This window comes from Pongo pygmaeus, chromosome 12, assembly GCF_028885625.2.
Source record: "Pongo pygmaeus isolate AG05252 chromosome 12, NHGRI_mPonPyg2-v2.0_pri, whole genome shotgun sequence".
Lineage (NCBI taxonomy): Eukaryota > Metazoa > Chordata > Mammalia > Primates > Hominidae > Pongo > Pongo pygmaeus.
The window spans coordinates 38801074-38814181 of record NC_072385.2 but is presented as its reverse complement, the minus strand read 5'-3'; the positions used below and the strand labels follow the sequence as shown (position 1 = coordinate 38814181).

Sequence of the window (13108 nt, the reverse complement as noted above, 5' to 3'; positions counted from 1 at the left end):
ACTCTCCTGCCTCGGCCTGCCGAGTGCCTGGGATTGCAGGCGTGCGCCGCCACGCCTGAATGGTTTTTGTATTTTTGGTGGAGACGGGGTTTTGCCGTGTTGACTGGGCTGGTCTCCAGCTCCTGGCATCGAGTGATCTGCCTGCCTCGGCCTCCCGAGGTGCTGGGATTGCAGACGGAGTCTCGCTCACCCAATGCTCAGTGGTGCTCAGGCTGGAGTGCAGTGGCGTGATCTCGGCTCGCTACAACCTCCACCTACCAGCCTCCTGCCTTGGCCTCTTAAAGTGCTAAGATTACAGCCTCTGCCCCGCTGCCACCCCGTCTAGGAAGTGAGGAGCGTCTCTGCCTGGCCACCCATTGTCTGGGATGTGAGGAGCCCCTCTGCCCGGCCGCCCCATCTGGGAAGTGAGGAGCGCCTCTGCCCGGCTGCCATCCCGTATAGGAAGTGAGGAACGTCTCTACCCGGCCGCCCATCATCTGGGATGTGAGGAGCGCCTCTGCCCAGTTGCCCAACGTCTGGGAAGTGAGGAGCGCCTCTGCCCGGCCGCCCCGTCTGGGAAGTGAGGAGCGCCTCTGCCCTGCCGCCCCGTCTGGGAGGTGAGGAGCGCCTCTGTCCGGCCGCCACCCCGTCTGGGAGGAAGTGAGGAGCGCCTCTGCCTGGCCGCCACCCCGTCTGGGAGGAAGTGAGGAGCGCCTCTGCCCGGCCGCCCCGTCTGGGAGGTGAGGAGAGCCTCTGCCCGGCCGCCACCCCGTCTGGGAGGAAGTGAGGAGCGCCTCTGCCCGGCTGCCCCGTCTGGGAAGTGAGGAGCGCCTCTGCCTGGCTGCCCCGTCTGGGAAGTGAGGAGTGCCTCTGCCCGGCCGCCGCCGCGTCTGGGAAGTGAGGAGTGCCTCTGCCTGGCCACCCCGTCTGGGAGGTGAGGAGCGCCTCTGCCCGGCCGCCACCCCGTCTGGGAGGAAGTGAGGAGCGCCTCTGCCCGGCTGCCCCATCTGGGAAGTGAGGAGCACCTCTGCCTGGCCGCCACCCTGTATGGGAAGTGAGGAGCGCCTCTGCCTGGCCACCCCGTCTGGGAGGTGAGGAGTGCCTCTGCCTGGCCGCCACCCCATCTGGGAGGAAGTGAGGAGCGCCTCTGCCCGGCTGCCCCATCTGGGAAGTGAGGAGCGCCTCTGCCCGGCCGCCACCCCGTCTGGGAAGTGAGGAGTGCCTCTGCCTGGCCACCCCGTCTGGGAGGTGAGGAGCGCCTCTGCCCGGCCGCCCCATCTGGGAGGTGAGGAGCGCCTCTGCCCGGCCGCCAGCCCGTATGGGAAGTGAGGAGCGCCTCTGCCTGGCCACCCCGTCTGGGAGGTGAGGAGTGCCTCTGCCTGGCCGCCACCCCGTCTGGGAGGAAGTGAGGAGCACCTCTGCCCGGCTGCCCCATCTGGGAAGTGAGGAGCGCCTCTGCCTGGCCACCCCGTCTGGGAAGTGAGGAGCGCCTCTGCCTGGCCACCCCGTCTGGGAGGTGAGGAGCGCCTCTGCCCGGCCGCCCCATCTGGGAGGTGAGGAGTGCCTCTGCCCGGCCGCCACCCCGTCTGGGAGGAAGTGAGCAGCACCTCTGCTCGGCTGCCCCGTCTGGGAGATGAGGAGCACCTCTGCCCGGCCGCCCCGTCTGGGAGGTGAGGAGCGCCTCTGCCCGGCCGCCACCCCGTCTGGGAGGAAGTGAGAAGCGCCTCTGCCCGGCTGCCCCGACTGGGAGGTGAGGAGTGCCTCTGCCCGGCCGCCACCCCGTCTGGGAGGAAGTGAGGAGCGCCTCTGCCCGGCTGCCCCGTCTGGGAAGTGAGGAGTGCCTCTGCCCGGCTGCCGCTGCATCTGGGAAGTGAGGAGTGCCTCTGCCTGGCCACCCCGTCTGGGAGGTGAGGAGCGCCTCTGCCCGGCCGCCACCCCGTCTGGGAGGAAGTGAGGAGCGCCTCTGCCCGGCTGCCCCATCTGGGAAGTGAGGAGCACCTCTGCCTGGCCGCCACCCTGTATGGGAAGTGAGGAGCGCCTCTGCCTGGCCACCCCGTCTGGGAGGTGAGGAGTGCCTCTGCCTGGCCGCCACCCCATCTGGGAGGAAGTGAGGAGCGCCTCTGCCCGGCTGCCCCATCTGGGAAGTGAGGAGCGCCTCTGCCCGGCCGCCACCCCGTCTGGGAAGTGAGGAGTGCCTCTGCCTGGCCACCCCGTCTGGGAGGTGAGGAGCGCCTCTGCCCGGCCGCCCCATCTGGGAGGTGAGGAGCGCCTCTGCCCGGCCGCCAGCCCGTATGGGAAGTGAGGAGCGCCTCTGCCTGGCCACCCCGTCTGGGAGGTGAGGAGTGCCTCTGCCTGGCCGCCACCCCGTCTGGGAGGAAGTGAGGAGCACCTCTGCCCGGCTGTCCCATCTGGGAAGTGAGGAGCGCCTCTGCCCGGCCGCCACCCCATATGGGAAGTGAGGAGCGCCTCTGCCTGGCCACCCCGTCTGGGAGGTGAGGAGCGCCTCTGCCCGGCCGCCTCATCTGGGAGGTGAGGAGTGCCTCTGCCTGGCTGCCACCCCGTCTGGGAGGAAGTGAGCAGCACCTCTGCTCGGCTGCCCCGTCTGGGAGATGAGGAGCACCTCTGCCCAGCCGCCCCGTCTGGGAGGTGAGGAGCGCCTCTGCCTGGCCACCACCCCGTCTGGGAGGAAGTGAGGAGCGCCTCTGCCCGGCCGCCCCGTCTGGGAGGTGAGGAGCGTCTCTGCCTGGCCGCCCCCTCTGGGAGGTGAGGAGCGCCTCTGCTCGGCGGCCCCGTCTGGGAAGTGAGGAGCGCCTCTGCCCGGCTGCCCTGTCTGGGAGGTGAGGAGCGCCTCTGCCCGGCCACCCTGTCTGGGAGGTGTACCCAACAGCTCCGAAGAGACAGCGACCATTGGGAGCGGGCCATGAGGACGATGGCGGTTTTGTTGAAAAGAAGGGGAGGTGAAGTGTGGGGAAAGGAAGGTGAGATCAGATTGTTGCTGTGTCTGTGTAGAAAGAGGTGGGCATAGGAGACACCATTTTGTTCTGACTAGGAGAAATTTTTCTGCCTTGGGGTGCTGTTGATCTATGGCTTTTCCCCCAGCCCCGTGCTCTCTGAAACATGTGCTGTGTCAACTCAGGGTTAAATGGATTAAGGGCGGTGCAAGATGTGCTTTGTTAAACAGATGCTTGAAGGCAGCATGCTCTTTAAGAGTCATCACCACTCCCTAATCTCAAGTACCCAGGGGCACAAACACTGCAGAAGGCCGCAGGGACCTCTGCCTAGGAAAACCAGAGACCTTTGTTCATGTGTTTATCTGCTGACCTTCTCTCCACTATTATCCTATGACCCTGCCGTATCCCCCTCTCTGAGAAACACCCAAGAATGATCAATAAATACTTCATAAATAAAAAAATAAAAAAAAATTTATTAGCTTGTTTCTTTTCTACTTCACCCCTCTTCCTTCCTCCAACCCCAAATAGCCTAAGACAATGGAGTCATATAGCCCAACACTTGGCCTATATACAGCAATCCACTTTCTAGGCAAATGCAGTTTTAAAACTGCCATAGGCCAGGCACCAGTGGTTCACTCCTATAACCCCACCACTTTGGGAGGCCGAGGCAGGCGGATCACAAGGTCAAGATAACCGAGACCATCCTGGCCAACATGGTGAAATCTCGTCTCTACTAAAAATACAAAAATAGCTGGGCATGGTGGCATGCGCCTGTAGTCCCAGCTACTCAGGAGGCTGAGACAGGAGAATCGCTTGAACCCAGGAGGCGGAGGTTGCAGTGATCTGTCACGCCACTGTACTCCAGCCTGACGGCAGAGTGAGACTCCATCTCAAAACAAAACAAAACAAAACAAAACAAAAAACCTATGTTGTAGTTAGAGTTGGTTTCCATGTCAGATGTATTTAATACTGTGATGTCATTAACTTCTTTGAAATGCTTCACATACAACTGCTGTAGTTAACTGAATTCAAGCTGCATCTTAAGAATTATGGTTTCGTTTTTGTTTTAGTTTTAAATTACTTTTACTTTTGACATTTTCAAGCATACAAGGAGGACACTATAATCTCTCTTGAGTTGTCACGCATCTCTAATAGTTTTCAACTCATGGACAGTCTTTTGGCGTAAATAGGGGAGAGTTAGAGACTTAAATCCCACACATCATTTCTTTCCCCAGTGAATAATTCAATGTTTATTGGATTTCTCTGTCACCTATACCTAGTTTATGTTCATTTTGCCTGTGTTATTGTGAATGTCTTTTTATAGTATCCTAAATAGGGCTCGTATATTGCATTTGGTTGATGTTCCTTAAGCTTTACTTTGTTGTTGTGTTTTTGTTTGTTTGAGATGTAGTGTTGCTCTGTCACCCTGGCTGGAGTGCAGTGGTCCGATCATGGCTCACTGCAATCTCCACCTCCCGGATTCAAGTGATTCTCCTGCCTCAGCCTCCTGAGTAGCTGGGACTACAGATGCACGCCACCATACCCAGCTAATTTTTCTATTTTTAGTAGAGACGAGGTTTCACCATGTTGGCCAGGATGGTCTCAATCTCTTAACCTTGTGATCTGCCCACCTTGGCCTCCCAAAGTGCTGGGATTACAGGTGTGAGCCACCACGCCCGGCCATTTTGTTGTTTTTTTATCTATAACAATTATATATATAAATGTATTTTTTAATGTGCCACTTATTAATTGAAGAAACTGGTCATTTATGCTATAGCAGTCCTATATTTGGGTTTTAATCATTACAGAGTAACACTGAACTTGTTCCAGTTGCCTATAAATAGGAAGATCCAGGTGCAATTGGGTGGGATGGTGGACAAAAATACATCATAGATGGTATTGTGTGCTTTCTAAGACATCAGGAGGCCCAGAATGTCCAGACATCTTACTTTTAACTGACTGACCTTATCTAGTTGGTGCTCTTTAACATGTTCCCCTATCCCCTGTAAATCCTAATAACTAAACTGATGAGTCATCCTCAAAATTGAGCAGGCATCTGAATCATGTGGTATACTTACTAAAATTCCAATTGCTGGTCCCCAATTTCTGACCCAAGATTCTGCATTTTTAACAATTTGTTGCTGATGCTTCTGGTCTGGGGCCCATACCTTGAGAAACCCTGGTCTAGAGGCCTGATAAGATTCAGGCTTAATTTTTTTTACAGACATACTTCATAAGTAGTATTGATAGTTTCTTTGAATCTGGTTTTTCATAAACTTTCTAATGATGATGGTAGAATGTTCTCAATACTGACAGTAATCTCAGTTCTTCAAACTATAGGATAGATTTCTATGGCCACAATAGTATTTTTGTCACAAGGGCCCAAATAAGAATACATCTTGTATATTTTTAGTAAATAGTTATTCAAATTACAAATTCACTGTCTTTAATTTATTCTAACAAAAGTAAACCCAATTTTATAGTTATAAAAAAGAAGAAATCTACTTCTAGTCATCTAAGAGTAAAACTGCCCCTATAAAAAACAAGACAGAAATCTCAAAATTATAACTAATTTTATAGTTATGAAATTAACCGGGACTTTAAGAACGTTTGCATTTTAAAATTAAAGTTTTTAATAGTTTTCAATACAACAATGATATTATCTCAAAATACTTAGCATGTCTCACAGCCCTCTTTTAAAAACTCAGCATGTTTAATGTAGTTGTTGCTAACATCCAGGTGGCTCCTATAAGTTAAGGGTCCATTGATTTAGAAGTTCTAAAAGAGACTAACCTAAGGGATACCAATAACAGATATTTTTAAAGAATTTCATAGAGGAGATACACATTAGAAACCCAGAACTCTTAAGATGTGCATTTGCTAAGTCCTGTAAACAGACAGGAAAACACTTACATTTAAATTAGTTTGCGCTTTAAAGATTATTTACTACTTGTCTCTTATCAATGTGAGTACATAAAAGAGACCTTATTACAATTAAAAACAGTGATGGTTTAGCAGCAGATTTAGATACTTACATTCTCTCTTTAAGAAAGAGAATGTAAGGCCTGGCGCGGTGGCTCACACCTGTAATCCTAGCACTTTGGGAGGCCGAGGAGGGTAGATCACCTGAGGTCAGGAGTTCGAGACCAGCCTGGCCAACATGGTGAAACCCCTCTCTACTCAGAATACAAAAATTAGCTGGGCGTGGTGGCACATGCCTGTAATCCCAGCTACTTGGGAGGCTGAGGTAGGAGAATCGCTTGAACCCAGGAGGCAGAGGTTGCAGTGAGCCGAGATGGTGCCATTGCACTCCAGCCCGAGCAACAAGAGCAAAACTCTGTCTCAAAAAAAAAAAAAAAAAATGTAAACTAGAAGATAGTTCAAAAGAAATTACACAGAATTCAGCATGGGAGAAACAAAAAACAAGAGTGGGAAAAGACATCAAACATGTTTTTACTAATCGAAGTTCTAAAAGGAGAGAAAAGAATACAGCACAGATAATATATGAAGAGAATGGCTGGAAATCTTTCAGAACTGTTGAAGGATATCTATCCACAGATCAAAAACCCAATAAAATCTCAAGCAGTATTAAAAAAAAAAGAATTCTTTTTTTTTCTAGTCACATAAGAGTAAAACTGCCCCTAAAAAAGACAGAGAGAAATCTCAAAAGCAGCCGGAGAAAGAAGACACATTGCCTCACAATAGACTTCTCAACAGCATTGGTGTAGTACTATCTCATGTACTAAAATAACTGCCAACCTTTTATATTTTCCAAGATCTCTTCTGGAAAACAAAAACTTTAAGAATCCGCCTTCATTGAAAATTCTTAATGATGTACTTCAAGCAAAAAGAAAATTTCCTAAGTAAAAGATCTAAGACGCAAGAAAGAAAGACATGCAAAGGAAACTTACCACCATATTACAGATATGGACTGTCAGTCTGACTGGTCACACTAGGGGCATTTTGTTACCAAGGCCTTGAAAATAACAACCAACACTGCATACATGAGGGATGCCAGAAGAAAGGTCTGAGAGCCACTCTTCCTGGCACTGAAGGAAACAGGGCCCATCAGAGCAAACAAGTACCCTTTGCCTCTTTCATCTCCTTGGAAGCAAATGTTTATAATCTCTGGTTTTGTGTAAAGTTGATAACAGTATTTTTCATTCAGGTTGCTACCTATTAGTGGATGGTGAAATTAATTTGGTGGATCACATTCAGAATTTTTTTTTTTAATCAAAAGAATACAAGCTGGGTTCAGTGACTCACACCTGTAAGCCCAACAGTTTGGGAAGACCAGGCAGGAGGATTTCTTGAGAACAGGAGTTCAGAATCAGCCTGGGCAACATGGCGAGACCGTATGTCTACAAAAATTTTAAAATATGCCAGATCTGGTGGCATGTGCCCATAGTCCTAGCTACTTGGGAGGCTAAGGCAGCAGGATTGTTTGTTATAAGGAGTTCGAGGCTGCAGTCAAACTTCTGGTCAAAATCCTGGTCACGCCACTGCATTTCAGCCTGGCAACAGAGTAAAACCTCATCTTTAAAAAAAAAAAATTAAGAAATAAAAATAATATGTCAAACATTAGAATATGTTGAATCTAGTAAGGGTAAGCAATTATTTCTTGAAACTCTACATATATACATGAGTGTTGGTAAATACCTGACTGTATCATCGGCTCTAGGTATAAAATGTTTATGATGTTGGCTGTAAGTTTATGAGGAATAGTTTTCCTTTCTGTGGGTTTGGGTGTATTTGGGAAACATTAGCTTAGGGGGTAAAGTAGGTTACCCAACTCTGAAAAGCAGCATCAAAGTCCTTATAATAAACACATATTAGAGGCCCAACTTAAATTTCAAGCAGATGTCATGAGCTGCTCAGAGTAGCGTGTTACAACTCTGAGTTATAAGGTAAAATGACTTAGAGTGTAGCAGTAGTCCCCAAACAATGTCAAATAGACACTGGTAAGTATAGATTGCTCTTCTCTTTCCATCGCAAATGTTAATTCACCCTGCCCCCACACGCATTAAAACTCAAGCGTATTTCACAAATTGAGTGTTTCATTTCTATTTGAGATAGACTTATGATAAGTCAGCTTTGCTCCCCAAATAAGTTAGCCATATAGTACTTCTATATGCAAAACTTGAATCTCAATTTTACTACTCAAGCAGGAAGTAAAAGTCGTTTTTCTGTATCTTCTTTGCTCCCAGACTGGGTTACAATTTACAGATCTGAATATTGTCACTTGTACACCATACATACACAGAGGTCTAAAACTCTCTACAAGTAAATAAAGAGGAAAAAAAGCCCAGCAACCCAATAGGAAAATAGGCCAAGCTGTTATAGGCTTTTTGATCATCTCCAGACTGGCAGGAAGAGAATGCATACTCACACTGTAAGTGCCTGATTTGATTTGCAGAGGATATAGAACCTTATCAGAAAACAACCTTCCAAAGCAAGAGCAAATGCACCCTGTCTCAGCACAGCTTTTCTTCAATTCTTATTTACCTAAGGAGATGAATAGCTGCCAGGAACATTGTTTGCACAAGGGCAGGAGCCTGCCAGATCTGAGAACACAGCAAAATTTTTATTTTGTCAAAAATCTTATATTCAGCTTACACCATTCATTTCAGGTGAACATACAACAATCTGCATTTCAGTTCAGGGAACCGTTTACAGACATCTGGTTCTCTTTATTCTTGGGAACAAGGTTACCTCACTTGGAACACAACCAGTGCCAAGTTGTCCATCCCTAAGCAATATCGCTTCCTCCTACTTTCTAGAAGTTCTTCAGATTGTGGAAGACAGACTTCTCAGAATTCTTTGCCCTCATTCCCTCCTCCAGAAATTCATGCCTTTGTATAATCTCTTCCCCTTGAGAGCCAGTAGGCTTAACCTAATGAGTTATTTTTAACCAGTAGAATACAGCAAAAATGATAGATTACAAGAGATTGTGGCTTCTGTCGTGCTAGCGGACTCTCTCTGTCTTCTCTGCTTGCACACTTGGTTGAAGCAAGCTACCATCCCAGAGGCAAGGAACACAGGCCATCAGTTTAGCAGCCTTGAGGAACTAAATTCTTCCAACTACCACATAAGTTTGGAAGTAGATTCTTCTCCAGTCCAGCCTTCAGATGAGACCCCAGCCATGCCAACATCTTGATTGCAGCCCTGTGAGAGACCTTGAAATAGAACCATTTCTGATCTCCTGATGCACAAAAACTGTGAAATAAATATGTGTTAAGGTACTAAGGTTGTAGTAATTTGTTATGCAGCAGATTGTAAATAACACGCAGGTAAAACCAGACAGAACAGAAAAATAAAATGGCTTTAACTCTAGAGTTTCCCCATGTAAAATTTTGAAAATGCTACTCTGCCTAAGGTCAAACTGTCATACATAGATACATATGAAAACACAGAAAGGTGTCTGGAAGGGTAATACCAAATTAAATCTTTATCCAAGAGGAATGAAAACCAGTATTCACACAAAAACCTATGTACAAACCTTGTGAATATATTAAAAACCAGTGAATTATGCACTTTAAAAAGGTGAATTATGTGGTATATGAATTATATCTCCAGAACATTTAATTAAAAACCTGTATACAATTATTCATAGAAACTTTCTTTAAAATTGCTAAAAACGAGGAAGATCTCAGTTATCCTTCACTTGGCAAATGAATAAACAAACTGGTACAGCCATGCAATTGAATACAGCTCAGCAATAAAAAAGAATGCACTGCCAGTACAGCAACATGGATAATTCTCAAATGCATTATGCCAGTTGACAGAGGTCAGACTCAAAATACTATGTACAGTGTGATTCTACTTACATGACACTCTGAAAAAAGTAGAACTATAAGGACAGAAAACAGGTTAGTGGTTGCCAAGGAGTGGGAGAAGCAGCCAGGGAGAACTTTGAGGAGGTAAAAATGTGCCAGGCCTTGGTCGGTGGTGGTACATAACTCTGCATTTGTCAAGACTCAGTGCTATATGCTGAAAATGGCAGGTTTTACTATAAGTAGGTTGTACCTCAATAAACATGATTTTTAAATGATTAAAACTTTGGTTTTTGTTTGTTTTGGTTCAGTTTTAAGGTTTACCATAAATCTATTGGTTTTAGATTCTAAGTTGTATATAAGCTTCTGCTTTAAAAGAATTTTTTTTTAAATCCTCTTATTGTCAACAATATTTAGTTGTGCTGGAAATTTTATTTTGGAATTGTTTAATAGAGAAAGACAATAAATAATGTTCAAGAACAAACATTGATTCATAACATCAAAGTATGTTCTGAGAAGATGGTATTTCAGAATAGAGGAAGAATTTCTTATGTGCTGGTAGGATTGTTTGTAGATAATCGTTTCTGCATAATTTTTATAGCTGGATTTCTTTAATAAAGCCATTTAAAGGTTAAGTTCTAGATTGCTTCATGTTGCTTATCAATGTTTTAAAGCTAAAATATAAAATTAGCTGTTAAGTTGGCTCAACCGCAAACTCAGTATATCCTTTAAAAAGAGAAATTTAGTAAGTAATGTGTCTAAAGAATGACATATGGTTGGGTACAGTGGCTCGTGACTGTAATCTCAACACTGTGAGGTCGAAGTGGGAGGATCACTTGAGCCCAGGAGTTTGAGACCAGCCTGGAAAACAGTGAGACCCGCATCTCTACAAAAAAACAGAAAATTACCCAGGCATGGTGACACACACCTTGTGGTCCCAGTTACTTGGGAGGCTGAGGTGGGAGAACCACTTGAGCCTGGGAGATCAAGGCTGCATTGAAGTCTTACCACGCCACTGCACTCCAGTCTGGGTGACAGAGCAAGACCCTGTCTCAAAAAAAAGAACCCCCCCAAAAAAAGGCATGTAATCAGTAAAAAAGACATTATTTGCTTATATTGTAGAGTGGTTCTAAAATATAGATTTTACATTGAGAAATTTTAATACTCTTTTTTCTTTTTTTTTGTTTTACTTTCCAAAGGTGAGGAAGAAAATGCTTCCCGTTCTTCTGGATGGGCATCCTATCTTCATAGTTGGTCTGGACTTCGATAGGTTGATGGAAGGAATATTTTTATTAACCAAATAGAATCTATTTACAAAAATGGTTCATGTATATTACCATCATTCTTTTGTCAAAAAGTGTGTATATATGTTTGCATCTACATATATTTGTACATCTATATGACAGATGTATTTTAAAAGTTTCAACTTGAAGTAAAAGTACAACAGCTTGAAGTGTTGATACCAGGCCACAGCCCTCTGACTCATGATCTCCCGTGCATGCTGCCAGAATAAAACCACCAGGAATGAATTCACTCCCCACTTCTCTGGAACCTCAGGACCCGCCCATTTCTCGGCAGTACTGTGAATTTTGAAGTTAAACTAAATTTTGGTACCATACCGACTGGAATTTAGGCTTTAAAAATAATGTTTCAAGGCCAGGTGTGGTGATTCATGTCTGAAATCCCACTACTTTGGGAGGCTGAGGCTGGAGAATCACTTGAGGCTAGTGAGCTGTGATTGTACCACTGCACTCCAGCTCGGGGAACAGAGCGAGACCGTGTCTCTAAAAATAATAATAGTAATAAAATAAAAATAACGTTTTATGACTATTTATTGCAAGGTCAGATTTACAGATTGTTATAAATTGTTGAGAAATTTTTGTGATTAGAATATGAATGAAAAAGCTTTATTGGTAAAAGTGACATGTTAAGGGACTATGAAGTAAATATGCTGCAGTTAATTATGCTAAGTTAAACTACAATTTAGTTGTTTGCTTTAAAATAAACTGTTCTTTTTTTTTTTTTATACTATCTTAAAACTCATGTTGTCAGAGCCCTAGAGCTGGCTAGTATAACACTTGACTATGAATAGGAGGGCCCACCACTTGAGTTGAGGTGATTTCGTGGTGCCTCTCCAGGCTCTTGGTATGGTGTCACTGCATGCAAGCCATGAATCTGTTTTCAGAATTCTCTCCATTTTCCCAAATAAAAACCTATCACAACTGACTATATCACTCAGCATTGTATCTAAATATAAAACTGGTGCTTTCAGTGTTTTTGGCAGATAGTGTTCCATAAGCTTTCCATCAGAAGGGATTTTAGAAAGACATCTTAGAGGTCCGTGCTACATCTTCACAGTTCCTCTGAATAACCTTAGGTGGTAGTGTTACTTGCCTTTGACACCTCTGCATATGTTTTAATGACTAGATCAAAACTAAATCAAAAATTGGATAATTTTAGTTCTTAAATCAGAAATTGGATAATTTTTAATATTTATGTGTTAATCACACAGTATGCTCTCTGAAGTTCTCTTAAGCCTTCAGTTTGTACTCTTAATTTTCTTCTGAGCTGGAGAACTGACTTTGCACTTTGGTTACACAGAACATTGGTTTCCAATTTAGTTTAACTGAAATTTGCTGCTGGATATGTTGAGTTTGTTCTTTAAAAAATATCTTGTCTTTCCTCCTGTCTTAGAAGAACAGACCTAACTAGTGAATGTATTAATGAAAATGCATCTATTTCAGAGCTGACATGAAGAGTTTAGTTTTTTTACTTTATAAACTGTGAATATGAGTATGCCAGCTGCATACAATGTAACTAATCATATTTAAATATATTTCACTTTCTCTTTGACTTTAGACCTTTTGAAGTCTGTATAAACTTGTTTTGAAATATAGTCTCTACTTAATGAATGTCATAACAATACTTTTTTGCATGATAAAAAATTATTCCTTTGATTACAAAAGGCATATTCTTTCCTGGTTTCCGCAGTGAGAGGAAGTGTAATGATGATTTTCATATTTCTATTAAATATGTTTAACTGTATATTTTTATGGCTGCTCTTTTATGTTAGACACTGTCTCTTTGGGGTTGTTAATTGGTTTCTGAAAGGGAACTTCAAACTCCTTTACTACTGGCCTTACATGATTGGTCCCTATTAGGTTGTTGAGAGAACGTCGACCAATTCTTTGATACCCGCCAGGTAGACCGTAGTACCTGCCGTGTCTGACACCCTGCATCCAGCTAAAACTAGAAACAGCACTGGGCCTCCCTGTGGACAAGACATTGATTTGACCAGAAGCAGGTGTCTGGCTAAGGCTGACAACCAAAGTTGGCCTTAGATGAAGGGCTTTGTTCAGTTAGGGGCAGAGGTCATTAATATATATATAATATATATATATTTTT

The 13108-nt window shown here is 44.9% G+C and overlaps 1 protein-coding gene across 8 annotated transcripts in view; it reads left to right on the top strand.

Moving 5' to 3' along the window:
- The window catches only part of LOC129028448 (E3 SUMO-protein ligase RanBP2-like), a 121563-nt gene extending 108815 nt beyond the window's left edge, over positions 1-12748 (top strand). For 7 of the 8 annotated variants that reach the window (XM_054474249.2, XM_063648513.1, XM_063648511.1 and 4 more), the window contains one exon: positions 10903-12748. The gene's annotated coding sequence lies outside the window, so the exon portion shown is untranslated. Of the gene's footprint in view, positions 1-325; positions 6737-10902 lie in introns of those variants that run through there. The other variant, XM_063648509.1, reaches the window with a different exon arrangement.
- Positions 12749-13108: the final 360 nt, after the last annotated feature.